At 43.5% G+C, this 19,290-nt stretch overlaps 1 non-coding gene and 2 pseudogenes across 1 annotated transcript; all 3 read right to left on the bottom strand.

Annotated features, from left to right (window-relative positions):
• Positions 1–10,879: 10,879 nt before the first annotated feature.
• LOC129251807 (large subunit ribosomal RNA) lies at positions 10,880–13,662 on the bottom strand (annotated as a pseudogene).
• Positions 13,663–14,106: 444 nt separating this feature from the next.
• On the bottom strand, positions 14,107–14,287 carry LOC129251773 (5.8S ribosomal RNA; annotated as a pseudogene).
• A 587-nt stretch (positions 14,288–14,874) lies between these two features.
• LOC129251793 (small subunit ribosomal RNA) lies at positions 14,875–16,865 on the bottom strand. The gene has a single exon (XR_008583117.1). It is a non-coding gene; the product is annotated as a small subunit ribosomal RNA (ribosomal RNA).
• Positions 16,866–19,290: the final 2,425 nt, after the last annotated feature.

Below are 19,290 nucleotides of genomic sequence, written 5' to 3'. Positions count from 1 at the left end.
CTGGCACGCCATCAGATGACGTTTGCCAACCGACTTTAAAGCCCATTCGTACCATATAGCGGCACCATAAGTGGCACAGGCTACAAATAGGCCCCGATATACGGTACGAACCGCACGCCGGCTAAGACCCCAGTCAAATCTGACAACGCGACGCACTTGCCCAACGATTGCCTGCAGCCGCTCCCTCAACGAAACTAAGTGTGGAGTAAAACACATCCTTTCACTCATAGTTACCCCCAGGTATTTGACTTGCGTCACATACCTAATACCTACCCCATTCAAACGTACAATCGGTGGACGACTCGGGGACAATCTGCCCTTAAGCAGCATTGTCACCCTTTTGTCCATCGATATGTCCACTCCCACATCTACCCCCCAATTGTGGGTAAATGTAAGGAGCTGCCCCCCCACTCGCTCTAGTTCCTCACGCGAACGACCCTCAACCAAAATGAGAAGGTCGTCCGCATACGCACAGTGTTTACAGAGTGGCTCTAACTGCCGAAGCAGGGAGTCCATCATGAGGTTCCAAATGAAGGGACCACAGACGGATCCCTGCGGACAGCCTCGCTCCACCCCAATCTCCACACTCCCGCCCACTCCTACCATGGATGCTTTTCTGTCCGAAAAATAACTCCGCCATAGAGTAATTTCCGGACAGCCAAGCTCCTCTAATCTCTGCAACACACGATCCCAGCGCAAGTAATCAAATGCCCCCTTAAAGTCAATAAATATGCCAAGGACATATTTATTGACGTTTTCCCTAACTACACTCTGAACATACAACCACGCATCCTCTATACCACGTCTTTTCCTAAACCCATACTGCCTATCCGACCTAACACCCCGAGTTAGCTCCTGAAGCCGCTCAACCATAACCCTTTCCAGCACTTTTCCAAGCACCGGAAGGAGGCTGATACCACGATAAGATCGAGGATCGCTCCTGATCTTATCGGGCGACTTCAAGAGTGCAACGACCCTAGCAATTTTCCACTCGCGTGGAAAATATCCCTCCCATATGCATTTATCATAAATGGCCTCCAAATATTCCGGAATGAACTTCCACAAGCATTTGCACATCTCTCCGTTCAAACCATCGAAACCTGGAGACCTTTTAGACCTGACCAGGCCAAATGCATAATCCAACTCCTCAGCTTCTATTGGAGGGACAGGCACCTCTTGTGCAGGAGGAACCTGAACCTCAGCCCTGGGAAAAAACTCGCCTAACAGAACATTGGCACACTCTCTCCACGTCGATAATACAGTATCACCTACGCGAAGAGAGCTAGCCATCTCATTTCGACGACCCCGACAGATCCTATAGACCTGTCCCCAAGGGTCGTCCCTATTTTCCCCCACAAATCTCCTCCACTCTTCCTCCTTCACTCTCACAAGCATCTTCTTATATTCTTTCATCCCTACGCTAAATTGATACTTGAGCTGAGACAGATTCTCCGAATTGGTCCGCCTGCCGCGTTGAAACAACCGCCTCAAGCGTCGGACAGACCTCCTCTTTGAATTTAACTCACTCGTCCACCATTTCACACCTTTCATTCTCACAGCCCTAGCTTTCCTAAACAATAAGTCATTCACACCCCAGACACATTCATATAGACGAGCAATTTGCTCGTCAACCCCCAATTCCTCAAACTCCCTAAGCGGTATATCCAATACCGCTTCCCTAACAGTATGTCCATATCGGTTCCAGTCAGTACACGAGGTACGCCATCGCCTCAATGGACTCCCCCCTTCTAACTGCGGGGTACGGGGAGTAACCATAATTTGTATTAAATTATGGTCACTAATTCCCCAACCCCCCCTAACGCTCCATTTACACTCGAACCTACTCGCTGCTACCTCATTCATGAGCGTCACGTCAATGTCACTCACACCTCTAGGCCCCTCGAACGTGTACCATTCACATGGCTCATTTGCGATGTGAAGGTTATTAGCCACAACCCATTCGCTCATAACCACACCCCGATTGTGGCTCCGATATCCAGCAGTATGCCTGGATACCTTGCTGAACCACATCGGGGAGGTAGCGTTCGCATCAAGACACACGATGGCAGGAATGCTACTCTCAAGTAGTAGCACCGCATCTATGTATCTTAAGTAGGGCTCTAGAGGCTCGTCAGACTTGCAGTACAAGCTGACGACATTCATTCTGCCGAATTCCCCCTCGACACACACACATACTCCCCACTGTGATGAGTCAACTACTACACAAGAGTAGCTTGGCTCACACACAGCTACTGCGGCCTTGACTCCAAGGTCCGTAAAGACCCTGAAGCCCCCAGGAAGGCCTCTCACCACCCCATTGGTGGAGTATGGTTCCTGGAGCAAAGCAATGCCGCAGCCCCCCTCCGACATACACGCCCCCAATTCACACATCACGGCATATGACCCCTGACAGTTCAGTTGATATAGTTCAACCATCAATGTCTAGCGTTCGCACGGGCAACAATGGCACAGTACACCGGGCAGACAGTGGACATCATTAGATGTCCGGCTGGCTTGCCCTTAAACGCACAGTTGCGACAATGCGGGGCATTGCCACAACCTGCACTCCTGTGTCCTTCTTGCCCGCACCTACGGCAGACATCCTTCTTGGCTCTGCATTCTGCCACCCTGTGATCAAACCCCATGCATCGGAAGCAGCCGGGCGTCAGTTGGTCTGGCCGTACCCGGAAGGAAAACCACTTTATGTAGCAACGACCTGCTTCCAGGAGGGCGGACATTAGCATGTCCGTTCCCTCAAGGACAACATTCGTCACCCCATCGGGGCTGACCTTCCAAGGACGGCTGATCATCCTCACGTCCTTCTCACGGCACCCAGGGCTGAACTCCTTGAGGTTCAACCGGAACAACTCTCCCATGAAATCCTCAGGGGAGATCTCCGTGTGAACCCCCTGGACCACAACCCTAGGCCCCAGCTTCCGACGTATGCTCACATCGAGCCCCACTTCGGAAAACTTGGCATTTTTTGCCAAGTTATCCCTCTCGGCAACGGATGGGGTGCGAATAATCGCACCTCCATCCTTCAACGGGCGCACCTCGTGCACCCTAACCCCCATGGAAGGCCCAACCTCCTTTACAACTTTCTTGATCACCTCCTTGGAAGTAGTGGGGGTTTTACCCCTCACTACGACCGACCAGGTCTCAACCGGCTTGGGCACCGGCAACGCAGGCAACACAGGCGCAGGCGCCTGAGGTGCCGGCATCGACGCTGCACCAGCCAGCGCAGCTCCAGCCGTCCTCCGAGGTGCTTCCTCCCTGGTAATCTTCGTGGCTTCTAGTTGCCCACGAAGATGGGCTATCTCCCCCACCATTTCCACAAAGAGTTTCTCGAACTCCAAGGAGTACCCCAGGAGGTCTTTTGCAACACTTTTCGGGACGCCGTCCATGTCTATGACGGCTCCACTAAAGGCCGTCACAATGGACTTGAAGCGCCCCATAAACTGCACCGCAACTTTCTTGCGTTCGGCATCCCCACCGATCGCACCCAAACCTTTCAGGGAAGCACCCAATTCCCCACGGATTTCCTCCAAACGCTTCCCTGCGGGACCTAATTTTTCCCCCGTCTTCCGCCCCTTGCGCCCACTCCCAATCTTTCCGCTTTCGGAACCACCCTCGCTTCCACTCACCTTTTCAGGTACCTTTAAAGATACCTTCTCCACCGGAACCGCTGCACCTCCAGCGGTCTTCTTCTTAGAACGGGGAGGAGACCGCAAGATCACCTCCTCCTCTCCGGACGTCGTCTCGTCCATTGCCGACGATGGCACCGCCGACCCGCTTGGAAGAGAGGTGTTCGCCCTCTTCCTCAACCCTTCTGATTTGGGCATTGCCCAACTCTCCACCACTAAGGTTGCCGAGTTCGCCGTATAAAGGCCTCCCGAGCAACAACAAAAACTGGGTCCCTTTTGGGCGACGGCAACTACTGCACGGCAGGAATGAGCCCCGCACAGGTACGCACACAGCGGCTGCACCTATCGGCGAGCCAAAGCAAAGCGCGAGGGCGTAGCCCACAGCGCCAACCAAAGGTTTGGCAAAGGCCACCACCAATGCCTTGCCGGACAGAACACTGTTCCCCGAACAAGGACGGGTCGACCAAGGTGGAGCTAACGCCGAGCTCGACCGCAGGCAAAAACACAACACGCTTTGGTCGTAGCACCTGCACAAGGTATTCAACCTTGGCGCAGTACTGTACCCACGCACAAAAGGGGACGCTCTTTTTGCTGTTGCCAAATATGGCAATATAGCGGCACGACAAACCTAGTGTACGCCCGCACTGTACTTCCACGCCGAAATGTAACGGCACACGCACACGAGAAGGACGCCAAAAATTAGCGGCACATGCCAAAAACCACGCCAGAAATAGCGGCACTCAAAAGTTGTAAACAACTTACCAACAAGGTACACTTGTACGCAATGTACAGCCACGCAAACGGTGGCGTCACTAGCACAACACACCACGCCGAAAAATAACGGCACGCCCGCAAAGTTGTAAACAACTTAATGGAAAATTTCCAACGCGGTATCTAGCGGCACTCACACGCACGCACAATGTGTCTATAGCACGGAGTATATTGGCACTCACTGGAGTGTCCAACAAAACTACCGTACGGCACTTAATCGCTCGTAAACACTGTACAGCTACTACAAAGTAGCGTCACTCGCACAACGGCACTTTCAATCACAATTAATTGTAAACACTGTACCGCTATGGTACAGCCACAACAATATTAGCGTCACTCGCACAACTGTAATACACCGGTACTCACACACGAATGTAACCGCAAAAGGAAATCACAAAAATCGCAAATCACCGCTTAGCACACGACACGTCCGCACTATTCAACAGTCAGACTGAGAATGAGTAGATAGGGACATCGTCGTGTAGGGGTTTTACGTGAGTTTTCGCTGGCGACAGCCCAAACCCACGGTGCTCAAAAGCACAACGGATCAAAACGATGCGTTGATCAGCGCCCCAAAAATGCCGAAGCATTTAAGGATACCAATTGGTAGTGTGGAATGGACACACTAACCACCTTGGTAGGGTTCGAGGTCTATCTAACCCTCTGCCGTTCTATGGGTCCCGGCACCCGGTTGCATTGCAACTCCACATCGAGCCAAAAAGGCTCTACCCGCATTTAGGTGTTAACCACAGCCACCACGAAACTCCCCGAAGGGCCGTTCCCAATGAACAGGTCGGAGCAAGCTCCGAGGGCCCCTGTTCCCCGTGGTACCAGATTTAAGTCTCCGGTCAGACCTCGTAGCCGAGACTACTACCAGTTGAGCTTCCATACAGCTCTGGACTGGTGGCCATTTCCCACACCTAAGCAACAACAGACAATGCACAGAACAACAGAATGCACAGACAAGAACGGCTAAAAACTAATCAACTGAACGCCTTAAATTACGTCGCCGCCTGAAAACCTCACGCGCATATTGCCCTAACATTTCGACATTCCGACGGTTGGCAATCACACCACTCACATCATACCGTCCATCAGTCCATCTAATCCCCACACCCGCAAGATCCCTAATGTCTGAGTACATCGGGCATTCACAGAGGACGTGCACCCAGTCCTCTCTTGCCGACCCACAAACACACTCCTCACTTGTGGACAAGCGCCTCTCATGCAAATAAGCATTGAGAGGCCCATGTCCTGTAAGGAGGAATCCCAGGCTGAGGGAAAATCCAAAATCAGGATTTTCCCCGACAAAGGAAACATCCCGAATGTACTCGTATGTCACGCGACCTTTGGAACTATTGTCCCATCGGTTTTGCCACCCACGAAGCATACATTCCTTCAACAACCTTTCACACTCTAGATACCCCCTTTCTACATCACCGTCGGATATCCAGCCATCTAGCAGCGGCATACAAAGCCTCCTTCTCAACCTGAAGGTAAATGCCCGTTGCACAACTAACAGGTCAAGAGGAGGCGCACCTAACAACACCTGCAACGCATCCGTACTCACTGTACGGCATACAGGCAAACAGGCAAGCAACATAATGCGCTGGCACGCCATCAGATGACGTTTGCCAACCGACTTTAAAGCCCATTCGTACCATATAGCGGCACCATAAGTGGCACAGGCCACAAATAGGCCCCGATATACGGTACGAACCGCACGCCGGCTAAGACCCCAGTCAAATCTGACAACGCGACGCACTTGCCCAACGATTGCCTGCAGCCGCTCCCTCAACGAAACTAAGTGTGGAGTAAAACACATCCTTTCACTCATAGTTACCCCCAGGTATTTGACTTGCGTCACATACCTAATACCTACCCCATTCAAACGGACAATCGGTGGACGACTCGGGGACAATCTGCCCTTAAGCAGCATTGTCACCGTTTTGTCCATCGATATATCCACTCCCACATCTACCCCCCAATTGTGGGTCAATGTAAGGAGCTGCCCCCCCACTCGCTCCAATTCCTCACGCGAACGGCCCTCAACCAAAATGAGAAGGTCGTCCGCATACGCACAGTGTTTACAGAGTGGCTCTAACTGCCGAAGCAGGGAGTCCATCATGAGATTCCAAATGAAGGGACCACAGACGGATCCCTGCGGACAGCCTCGCTCCACCCCAATCTCCACACTCCCGCCCACTCCTACCATGGATGCTTTTCTGTCCGAAAAATAACTCCGCCATAGAGTAATTTCCGGACAGCCAAGCTCCTCTAATCGCTGCAACACACGATCCCAGCGCAAGTAATCAAATGCCCCCTTAAAGTCAATAAATATGCCAAGGACATATTTATTGACGTTTTCCCTAACTACACTCTGAACATACAACCACGCATCCTCTATACCACGTCTTTTCCTAAACCCATACTGCCTATCCGACCTAACACCCCGAGTTAGCTCCTGAAGCCGCTCAACCATAACCCTTTCCAGCACTTTTCCAAGTACTGGAAGGAGGCTGATACCACGATAAGATCGAGGATCGCTCCTGATCTTATCGGGCGACTTCAAGAGTGCAACGACCCTAGCAATTTTCCACTCGCGTGGAAAATATCCCTCCCATATGCATTTATCATAAATGGCCTCCAAATATTCCGGAATGAACTTCCACAAGCATTTGCACATCTCTCCGTTCAAACCATCGAAACCTGGAGACCTTTTAGACCTGACCAGGCCAAATGCATAATCCAACTCCTCAGCTTCTATTGGAGGGACAGGCACCTCTTGTGCAGGAGGAACCTGAACCTCAGCCCTGGGAAAAAACTCGCCTAACAGAACATTGGCACACTCTCTCCACGTCGATAATACAGTATCACCTACGCGAAGAGAGCTAGCCATCTCATTTCGACGACCCCGACAGATCCTATAGACCTGTCCCCAAGGGTCGTCCCTATTTTCCCCCACAAATCTCCTCCACTCTTCCTCCTTCACTCTCACAAGCATCTTCTTATACTCTTTCATCCCTACGCTAAATTGATACTTGAGCTGAGACAGATTCTCCGAATTGGTCCGCCTGCCGCGTTGAAACAAACGCCTCAAGCGTCGGACAGACCTCCTCTTTGAATTTAACTCACTCGTCCACCATTTCACACCTTTCATTCTCACAGCCCTAGCTTTCCTAAACAATAAGTCATTCACACCCCAGACACATTCATATAGACGAGCAATTTGCTCGTCAACCCCCAATTCCTCAAACTCCCTAAGCGGTATATCCAATACCGCTTCCCTAACAGTATGTCCATATCGGTTCCAGTCGGTACACGAGGTACGCCATCGCCTCAATGGACTCCCCCCTTCTAGCTGCGGGGTACGGGGAGTAACCATAATTTGTATTAAATTATGGTCACTAATTCCCCAACCCCCCCTAACACTCCATTTACACTCGAACCTACCCGCTGCTGCGTCATTCATGAGCGTCACGTCAATGTCACTCACACCTCTAGGCCCCTCAAACGTATACCATACGCTTGGTTCGTTTGCTACAAGAAGGTTATTCGCCACAACCCACTCGCTCATAACCTCACCCCGAGTGTGGCTCCGATATCCAGCAGTATGCCTGGATACCTTGCTGAACCACATCGGGGAGGTAGCATTCGCGTCAAGACACACGATGGCAGGAATGCTACTCTCAAGTAGTAGCACCGCATCAATGTATCTTAAGTAGGGCTCTAGAGGCTCGTCAGACTTGCAGTACAAGCTGACGACATTCATTCTGCCGAATTCCCCCTCGACACACACACATACTCCCCACTGTGATGAGTCAACTACTACACAAGAGTAGCTTGGCTCACACACAGCTACTGCGGCCTTGACTCCAAGGTCCGTAAAGACCCTGAAGCCCCCAGGAAGGCCTCTCACCACCCCATTGGTGGAGTATGGTTCCTGGAGCAAAGCAATGCCGCAGCCCCCCTCCGACATACACGCCCCCAATTCACACATCACGGCATATGACCCCTGACAGTTCAGTTGATATAGTTCAACCATCAATGTCTAGCGTTCGCACGGGCAACAATGGCACAGTACACCGGGCAGACAGTGGACATCATTAGATGTCCGGCTGGCTTGCCCTTAAATGCACAGTTGCGACAATGCGGGGCATTGCCACAACCTGCACTCCTGTGCCCTTCCTGCCCGCACCTACGGCAGACATCCTTCTTGGCTCTGCACTCTGCCACCCTGTGATCAAAGCCCATGCATCGGAAGCAGCCGGGCGTCAGTTGGTCCAGCCGTACCCGGAAGGAAAACCACTTTATGTAGCAACGACCCGCTTCCACGAGGGCGGACATTAACATGTCCGTACCCTCAAGGACCACGTTCGTCACCCCATCAGGGCTGACCTTCCAAGGACGGCTGATCATCCTCACGTCCTTCTCACGGCACCCAGGGCTGAACTCCTTGAGGTTCAACCGGAACAACTCTCCCATGAAGTCCTCAGGGGAGATCTCCGTGTGGACCCCCTGGACCACAACCCTAGGCCCCAGCTTCCGGCGTATGCTCACATCGAGCCCCACTTCGGAAAACTTGGCATTTTTTGCCAAGTTATCCCTCTCGGCAACGGATGGGGTGCGAATAATCGCACCTCCATCCTTCAACGGGCGCACCTCGTGCACCCTAACCCCCATGGAAGGCCCAACCTCCTTTACAACTTTCTTGATCACCTCCTTGGAAGTAGTGGGGGTTTTACCCCTCACTACGACCGACCAGGTCTCAACTGGCTTGGGCACCGGCAACGCAGGCAACACAGGCGCAGGCGCCTGAGGTGCCGGCATCATCGCTGCACCAGCCAGCGCAGCTCCAGCCGTCCTCCGAGGTGCTTCCTCCCTGGTTGTCATGGTGGCTTCCAACCGCCCACGAAGATGGGCGATCTCCGCCACCATCTCAACAAAGAGCTCCTCAAACTCCAAGGAGTATCCAAGGAGATCCTTCGCTGTGCTCTTCGGGACGCCGTCCATGTCAATGACGGCTCCACTAAAGGCCGTCACAATGGACTTAAAGCGTCCCATAAATTCGCCCCCAACCTTCTTCTGTTCGGCACCCCCCCCGAACGCTCCCAAACCTTCCTGGGAAGCACGCAATCTCTTACAGAAATCTACCAAGTGCTTCCCAGCTGGACCTAATTTAGCCCCTGTCTTACTCCCCTTTTTCCCACTCCCAATTTTTCCACTTTCGGAAGCGCCATCGCTTCCACTCACCCCCGACTTACTGGAAGGCACCTTTTCAGGTACCTTTAAAACCTCCTTACCTGACTTCACCACCGGGACCGCTGCACCCCCAGCGGTCTTCTTCTTAATGCGAGGAGGAGACCGCAAAATCACCTCCTCCTCTCCGGACGTCGATTCGTCCATTGCCGACGATGGCACCGCCGAACCGCTTGGAAGAGGGGTGTTCGCCCTCTTCCGAATACCGTCTAGTTTGGGCATAGCCCAACGACCCTCACACGTAGGTAGCCGAATTCGCCGGATAAAGGCCTCTCAAGCAACAACAAAAATTTGGTCCCTTTTGGGCAACGGCAACTACTGCACGGCAGGAGTGAATCCCGCACAGGCACGCACACAGCGGCTGCACCTATCGGCGAGCCAAAGCAAAGCGCGAGGGCGTAGCCCACAGCGCCAACCAAAGGTTTGGCAAAGGCCACCACCAATGCCTTGCCGGACAGAACACTGTTCCCCGAACAAGGACGGGTCGACCAAGGTGGAGCTAACGCCGAGCTCGACCGCAGGCAAAAAACACAACACGCTTTGGTCGTAGCACCTGCACAAGGTATTCAACCTTGGCGCAGTACTGTACCCACGCACAAAAGAGGACGCCCTTTTTACTGTTGCCAAATATGGCAATATAGCGGCACGACTACCTAGTGTACGCCCGCACTGTACTTCCACGCCGAAATGTAACGGCACACGCACACGAGAAGGACGCCAAAAATTAGCGGCACACGCCAAAAACCACGCCAGAAATAGCGGCACTCAAAAGTTGTAAACAACTTACCAACAAGGTACACTTGTACGCAATGTACAGCCACGCAAACGGTGGCGTCACTAGCACAACACACCACGCCGAAAAATAACGGCACGCCCGCAAAGTTGTAAACAACTTAATGGAAAATTTCCAACGCTGTATCTAGCGGCACTCACACGCACGCACAATGTGTCTATAGCACGGAGTATATTGGCACTCACTGAAGTGTCCAACAAAACTACCGTACGGCACTTAATCACTCGTAAACACTGTACAGCTACTACAAAGTAGCGTCACTCGCACAACGGCACTTTCAATCACAATTAATTGTAAACACTGTACCGCTATGGTACAGCCACAACAATATTAGCGTCACTCGCGCAACTGTAATACACCGGTACTCACACACGAGTGTAACCGCAAAAGGAAATCACAAAAATCGCAAATCACCGCTTAGCACACGACACGTCCGCACTATTCAACAGTCAGACTGAGAATGAGTAGATAGGGACAGTAGGAATCTCGTTAATCCATTCATGCGCGTCACTAATTAGATGACGAGGCATTTGGCTACCTTAAGAGAGTCATAGTTACTCCCGCCGTTTACCCGCGCTTACTTGAATTTCTTCACTTTGACATTCAGAGCACTGGGCAGAAATCACATTGTGTCAACACCCGTTAGGGCCATCACAATGCTTTGTTTTAATTAGACAGTCGGATTCCCCAAGTCCGTGCCAGTTCTGAATTGATTGTTAATTGATAATCGTTATAATTTAAAAGGAATATATATCGAATGATATAATTCCTTAAAAATTTTAGCAAGAAAGTTCCACAATTGGCTACGTAACTACTATCCGGGGAACAAGAATCGTAATTCTCTATTTACCCAGAACGAGTACATAAACCATGGTATTGCTTCCCAATCAAGCCCGACTATCTCAATCTTCAGAGCCAATCCTTATCCCGAAGTTACGGATCTAATTTGCCGACTTCCCTTACCTACATTATTCTATCGACTAGAGACTCTTCACCTTGGAGACCAGCTGCGGATATTGGTACGGCCTGTTGAGAAGTTTGCGTGACCCCACCATAAATTTTCAAGGTCCGAGGAGAAAATATCGACACAACAGTAAATGTCATGCTCTTCTAGTCCATCTACCATATCTCTCTTCGAAAGACTTCCATGGTAGTACGACTATAAAACAGAAAAGAAAACTCTTCCGATATCTCTCGACGGCTTCTTTATGGTCGTTCCTGTTGCCAGGATGAGCACAAGGCCCATTTTTAATAACAAACGGATACTCAACAGGTTACGGAATTGGAACCGTATTCCCTTTCGTTCAAAATAATTCAAGTATTTTAATTATTTTTAAATATATTTTTATTAATATTTTTTTTTATTAAAAACTTGAAAATTTTCGGCTTTCGCCTTGAACTTAGGACCGACTAACTCGTGATCAACCACTGTTCACACGAAACCCTTCTCCACTTCAGTCCTCCAAGGTCTCATTCGATTATTTGCTACTACCACCAAGATCTGTACCAATAGCGGCTCCATGCAGGCTTACGCCAAACACTTCTAAGCACACTATTGTACCCTCCTACTCACTAAAGTTTCAAAATTTATAAATCAATCGAAATTGTTTTATAAATCATCTACTTTAGCGGTAATGTATAGGTATACAACTTAAGCGCCATCCATTTTAAGGGCTAGTTGCTTCGGCAGGTGAGTTGTTACACACTCCTTAGCGGATTACGACTTCCATGTCCACCGTCCTGCTGTTTTAAGCAACCAACGCCTTTCATGGTATCTGCATGAGTTGTTAATTTAGGCACCGTAACATTACGTTTGGTTCATCCCACAGCGCCAGTTCTGCTTACCAAAAGTGGCCCACTGGGCACATTATATCATAACCTCAACCTTCATATCAAGAAAGGTGAGGTTCTTACCCATTTAAAGTTTGAGAATAGGTTAAAATCGTTTCGACCCTAAGGCCTCTAATCATTCGCTTTACCAGATAAGATTATTTTATATAATTTTTAAATGCACCAGCTATCCTGAGGGAAACTTCGGAGGGAACCAGCTACTAGATGGTTCGATTGGTCTTTCGCCCCTATACTCAATTCTGACAATCGATTTGCACGTCAGAACTGTTTCGGTCTTCCATCAGGGTTTCCCCTGACTTCAACCTGATCAAGTATAGTTCACCATCTTTCGGGTCACAGCATATATGCTCAAGGTACGCTCCAGTTAGAGGTATAAATAATAATAAATTATCATTATACATAACTATATGGAACGCCCCGGGATTGAATTAATTGACTATTTATTAAAAAATAGACTAAAAATTAATCCCATTAATATTTAAGTTAAGTTAATTATGCCATTAAGTTTAATATAACTCAATGACTTGCACATATGTTAGACTCCTTGGTCCGTGTTTCAAGACGGGTCCCGAAGGTATCCTGAATCTTTCGCATTGTTAATCATATAAATGCATACAAATAAATATTAATATCATAGATATTAAATTTTTTGTAAAATTCAAAAAATGAATTTTAGCATTATATATAATAAAATCTATCAACACTTTATCAAATCATTAGTATTTATTCTATGTTAATATGCTTAAAAAGCAAATTAATTTAAATAAACTTAATATCACCAATGATCTTTTGATAAATACTTTATTATGTTAATAGATTACAATGTCCTTATATGAAAAAAATGCACATTATTTTTTTAATTATTTAATGATGAATTTTTCATAATGGATATTCAGGTTCATCGGGCTTAACCTCTAAGCAGTTTCACGTACTATTTAACTCTCTATTCAGAGTTCTTTTCAACTTTCCCTCACGGTACTTGTTTACTATCGGTCTCATGGTTATATTTAGTTTTAGATGGAGTTTACCACCCACTTAGTGCTGCACTATCAAGCAACACGACTCTTTGGAAATATCTTTCTAGTAATCATTAACGTTATACGGGCCTGGCACCGTCTATGGGTAAATGGCCTCATTTAAGAAGGACTTAAATCGTTAATTTCTCATACTAGATATTAAGATATTCCATACACTGCATCTCACATTTGACATATAGACAAAGTGACTTAGTGCTGAACTATTTTCTTTTCGCTCGCCGCTACTAAGAAAATCCTTGTTAGTTTCTTTTCCTCCCCTCATTAATATGCTTAAATTCAGGGGGTAATCCCATATGAGTTGAGGTTGTTTTAATATTCTTTTTTTATCTTCTCACAATTTAATAAAAAAATTATATCATCTTTTCATCTCTATTTTTCTTTTCTCCTTTTATATATTGTAAATATATAAAAATAATAATAATGTAAAATGAGGCAATCCTAGAATAAAAAATTTAATTTTTATGCTAGACATTCCTCCTTTTAATTACATATATATAAATTATTATTTTATATATATATATAAATAATATGAAAATTTTTTGTAAAGAATACTTAGATTCAATATTTTCATCATTTCATTTTATTTGAGAGGATTTTTTTTTTAAAGAATATATAATAAATAAAATTCATTATATATCTTTATTTTTTTTGCTATTAATATTATGAATTATTTAAAATCCAATAATATACACATTTGCTTAAATTCAATTATTTTTATAAAAGAATAAGCAACTTATTTAGCATAGTCTTACAACCCTCAACCATATGTAGTCCAAGCAGTACTTTAAAATTGAATTTAATGTACATAACAGCATGGACTGCGATATGCGTTCAAAATGTCGATGTTCATGTGTCCTGCAGTTCACACGATGACGCACAGTTTGCTGCGTTCTTCATCGACCCATGAGCCAAGTGATCCACCGCTTAGAGTATTTTTTTATTTATTTTTATTTATAACAAATGTCAATTTTTTTTTGCATATATTAATTGAAAGAGTAAAATTAAATAATATTAATAATATATAAATTGATTTTCTTTCAATAATATATATCAAATATATTTAACTCTAAACATTTTTATTAAGTTGCGAATGTCTTAGTTCAACAATAATACAGTGGTGGTATTTATTATGATTCAATTATTTTGTATTTTTTTAATCATTTTATGTATATATAATAATATAATAAATATATACCACTTTTGTTATTGTGAACAAATTAACTTATCATTCAATCAAATGAATAATAAGTACAACTTTTTATTTTCATGTTTAAAGGTTTTTAAAAGAAAAAAATAAGAAAAAACATTACAAAATGTACCATCATATATTATATTTAATATGATATAATTGATGGATCACAAATTGAATGAAAAAGAATAAAAAGAATTATGGATTCAAAATAATTATATAAATTTTTTTTTTTTTTTTCTTTTTTTTTTTTTTTTTCTTTTTGTTCGTTTGTTTGCTTGTCTGTTTGTTTGTTTGTTTGTTTGTTTTTCTTACGGATATGGAACACAATAATGATTCTTCCGCAGGTTCACCTACGGAAACCTTGTTACGACTTTTACTTCCTCTAAATAATCAAGTTCGGTCAACTTTTGCGAAACAACCGTGACACACGAGGCGTCACAGTGATCACGTCCGGAGACCTCACTAAATAATTCAATCGGTAGTAGCGACGGGCGGTATGTACAAAGGGCAGGGACTTAATCAATGCGAGTTAATAACTCGCACTTACTGGGAATTCCAAGTTCATGTGAACAGTTTCAGTTCACAATCCCAAGCATGAAAGTGGTTCAGCGGTTTACCCGGACCTCTCGGTCTAGGAAATACACGTTGATACTTTCATTGTAGCGCGCGTGCAGCTCAGGACATCTAAGGGCATCACAGACCTGTTATTGCTCAATCTCGTTACTGCTAGACGCAATTTGTCCATTTAAGAAGCTAGTGTCCTTATAATGGGACAAACCAACAGGTACGACTCCACTTATATAAACACATTCAAACACTTGTACATTCAAGATGTACGCATGAAAGAAGGCTATATAAGTTTCAACATCATAATCCTGAAAGCATCTATTTAATATATTTGAGTCTCGTTCGTTATCGGAATTAACCAGACAAATCACTCCACGAACTAAGAACGGCCATGCACCACCACCCATAGATTCGAGAAAGAGCTATCAATCTGTCTTACACGCTTATGTTCGGACCTGGTAAGTTTTCCCGTGTTGAGTCAAATTAAGCCGCAGGCTCCACTCCTGGTGGTGCCCTTCCGTCAATTCCTTTAAGTTTCAGCTTTGCAACCATACTTCCCCCGGAGCCCAAAAGCTTTGGTTTCCCGGGAAGCGACTGAGAGAGCCATAGTAGTAGCTACACCCAATTGCTAGCTGGCATCGTTTATGGTTAGAACTAGGGCGGTATCTGATCGCCTTCGAACCTCTAACTTTCGTTCTTGATTAATGAAAACATCTTTGGCAAATGCTTTCGCTTAAGTTAGTCTTACGACGGTCCAAGAATTTCACCTCTCGCGTCGTAATACTAATGCCCCCAAACTGCTTCTATTAATCATTACCTCTTGATCTAAAAACCAATGAAAGTAGAACAGAGGTCTTATTTCATTATTCCATGCACAAAATATTCAGGCATTTGGAGCCTGCTTTAAGCACTCTAATTTGTTCAAAGTAATTGTACCGGCCCACAACAACACTCGATGAAGAGCACTGAAGTAGGTTTAAATAGGAGGAATATATAAAAAATACATTGTATTAATTATATATAAGAACTCCACCGGTAATACGCTTACATACATAAGGTAATGTACATACCACAATATATAGTTGTACTACCCGTATGAAGCACAAATTCAACTACGAACGTTTTAACCGCAACAACTTTAATATACGCTATTGGAGCTGGAATTACCGCGGCTGCTGGCACCAGACTTGCCCTCCAATAGGTCCTTGTTAAAGGATTTAAAGTGTACTCATTCCAATTACAGGGCCTCGGATATGAGTCCTGTATTGTTATTTTTCGTCACTACCTCCCCGAACTGGGAGTGGGTAATTTACGCGCCTGCTGCCTTCCTTAGATGTGGTAGCCGTTTCTCAGGCTCCCTCTCCGGAATCGAACCCTGATTCCCCGTTACCCGTTGCAACCATGGTAGTCCTAGATACTACCATCAAAAGTTGATAGGGCAGACATTTGAAAGATCTGTCGTCGGTACGGGACCATACGATCTGCAAGTTATCTAGAGTTCAACCAATTTAACGATCAAATGATCGCTTGGTTTTAGTCTAATAAAAGCACACGTTCCATAAGGTCCGTGTTTATATTGCATGTATTAGCTCTAGAATTACCACAGTTATCCAAGTAACTGTTAACGATCTATGGAACCATAACTGATATAATGAGCCTTTTGCGGTTTCACTTTTAATTTGTTTGTACTTAGACATGCATGGCTTAATCTTTGAGACAAGCATATAACTACTGGCAGGATCAACCAGAATAATATTTTTATTTATATATTTTTCTTTGTTTTTCATATTTGAAAATTTCATAAATTACGGTGTATATAAAAAGTAAAGGGGCGACCCCTTTAGCTTTTCTTATCAAAATTCAAAAACCGTTTTTTATGAAAAAGAATTTTCGTTCTCTATATATATATATTTTATATAAAAATATAAGAACGATATTTCTTCTTAATATTTGCCAATTTTCAAATAATTTATCATTTTTAATAACATTTTACTTTTTTTTCAAATGCATTTTTAATGTAATAATTTCATATATTACATAATTTTTCTCTTTGAATTGAAATTAATAATTTCATAATTCTATTTTTTAATCATAAATATATATGATTGAAAAAATTTTCTCCTCTTTTCCTTTGTTTAAAATTTAATTTTTCTTATAAATTTTTGTTTTTCTTATTTTTTTCTCTTCATCATCTGTTTAATTTCCTGTATTTATACAAGAAACAAACAGTTGAGGATAATTTCTATGTAATGCTAGTATAGAATATAAAATTTTGAATTCAAAAATTTATTTCTATTTAAACTAACTATAGAAAACCAGGAATAAAATACAATAACACCAATATGCCGTAACATGTTAGTATAGAATATAGATTCTTCATATATGTATATATATTCGAAAATTTTTTCTATTTAAACTAACGTATGGAAAACCAGGAATAAAATCATAATATTACCAGTTTAATATGGCTTAAATTCGAGTTTCATATAGTTATGATTCGATTTATATGCTTCAATATCATTGGTTAGTTAACTTTTGATATTTTCATATTATATCACATGCCTTCACCGTGAGTGTTTTTTGCCATGCACACCCCACATTGTCAAAAATGTATGGGAAAAATTCATTTCAATACATTTCAGTTTGATTTGAAATGTCTTTATTATATATTTTAATGGCAATATGTCAAGGTTATATTCCATAACATGTTAGTATAGAATATAGATTCTTCATATATGTATATATATTCGAAAATTTTTTCTATTTAAACTAACGTATGGAAAACCAGGCATAAAATCACAATATTACCAGTTTAATATGGCTCAAATTCGAGTTTCATATAGTTATGATTCGATTTATATGCTTCAATATCATTGGTTAGTTAACTTTTGATATTTTCATATTATATCACATGCCTTCACCGTGAGTGTTTTTTGCCATGCACACCTCACATTGTCAAAAATGTATGGGAAAAATTCATTTCAATACATTTCAGTTTGATTTGAAATGTCTTTATTATATATTTTAATGGCAATATGCCAAGGTTATATTCCATAACATGTTAGTATAGAATATAGATTCTTCATATATGTATATATATTCGAAAATTTTTTCTATTTAAACTAACGTATGGAAAACCAGGCATAAAATCACAATATTACCAGTTTAATATGGCTCAAATTCGAGTTTCATATAGTTATGATTCGATTTATATGTTTCAATATCATTGGTTAGTTAACTTTTGATATTTTCATATTATTTCACATGCCTTCACCGTGAGTGTTTTTTGCCATGCACACCTCACATTGTCAAAAATGTATGGGAAAAATTCATTTCAATACATTTCAGTTTGATTTGAAATGTCTTTATTATATATTTTAATGGCAATATGCCAAGGTTATATTCCATAACATGTTAGTATAGCTAATATGAATTCTTCATATATGTATATATATTCGAAAATTTTTTCTATTTAAACTAACGTATGGAAAAAACCAGGCATAAAATCACAATATTACCAGTTTAATATGGCTTAAATTCGAGTTTCATATAGTTATGATTCGATTTATATGTTTCAATATCATTGGTTAGTTAACTTTTGATATTTTCATATCATTTCACATGCCTTCACCGTGGTGTTTTTTGCCATGCACACCTCACATTGTCAAAAATGTATGGGAAAAATTCATTTCAATACATTTCAGTTTGATTTGAAATGTCTTTATTATATATTTTAATGGCAATATGCCAAGGTTATATTCCATAACATGTTAGTATAGCTAATATGAATTCTTCATATATGTATATATATTCGAAAATTTTTTCTATTTAAACTAACGTATGGAAAAAACCAGGCATAAAATCACAATATTACCAGTTTAATATGGCTTAAATTCGAGTTTCATATAGTTATGATTCGATTTATATGTTTCAATATCATTGGTTAGTTAACTTTTGATATTTTCATATCATTTCACATGCCTTCACCGTGAGTGTTTTTTGCCATGCACACCTCACATTGTCAAAAATGTATGGGAAAAATTCATTTCAATACATTTCAGTTTGATTTGAAATGTCTTTATTATATATTTTAATGGCAATATGCCAAGGTTATATTCCATAACATGTTAGTATAGCTAATATGAATTCTTCATATATGTATATATATTCGAAAAT

Source organism: Anastrepha obliqua, unplaced genomic scaffold (assembly GCF_027943255.1).
Source record: "Anastrepha obliqua isolate idAnaObli1 unplaced genomic scaffold, idAnaObli1_1.0 ptg000071l, whole genome shotgun sequence".
NCBI classification, from domain to species: domain Eukaryota; kingdom Metazoa; phylum Arthropoda; class Insecta; order Diptera; family Tephritidae; genus Anastrepha; species Anastrepha obliqua.
Note: the sequence above shows the minus strand (reverse complement) of the source record. Positions and strands in the feature narration are given on the sequence as shown.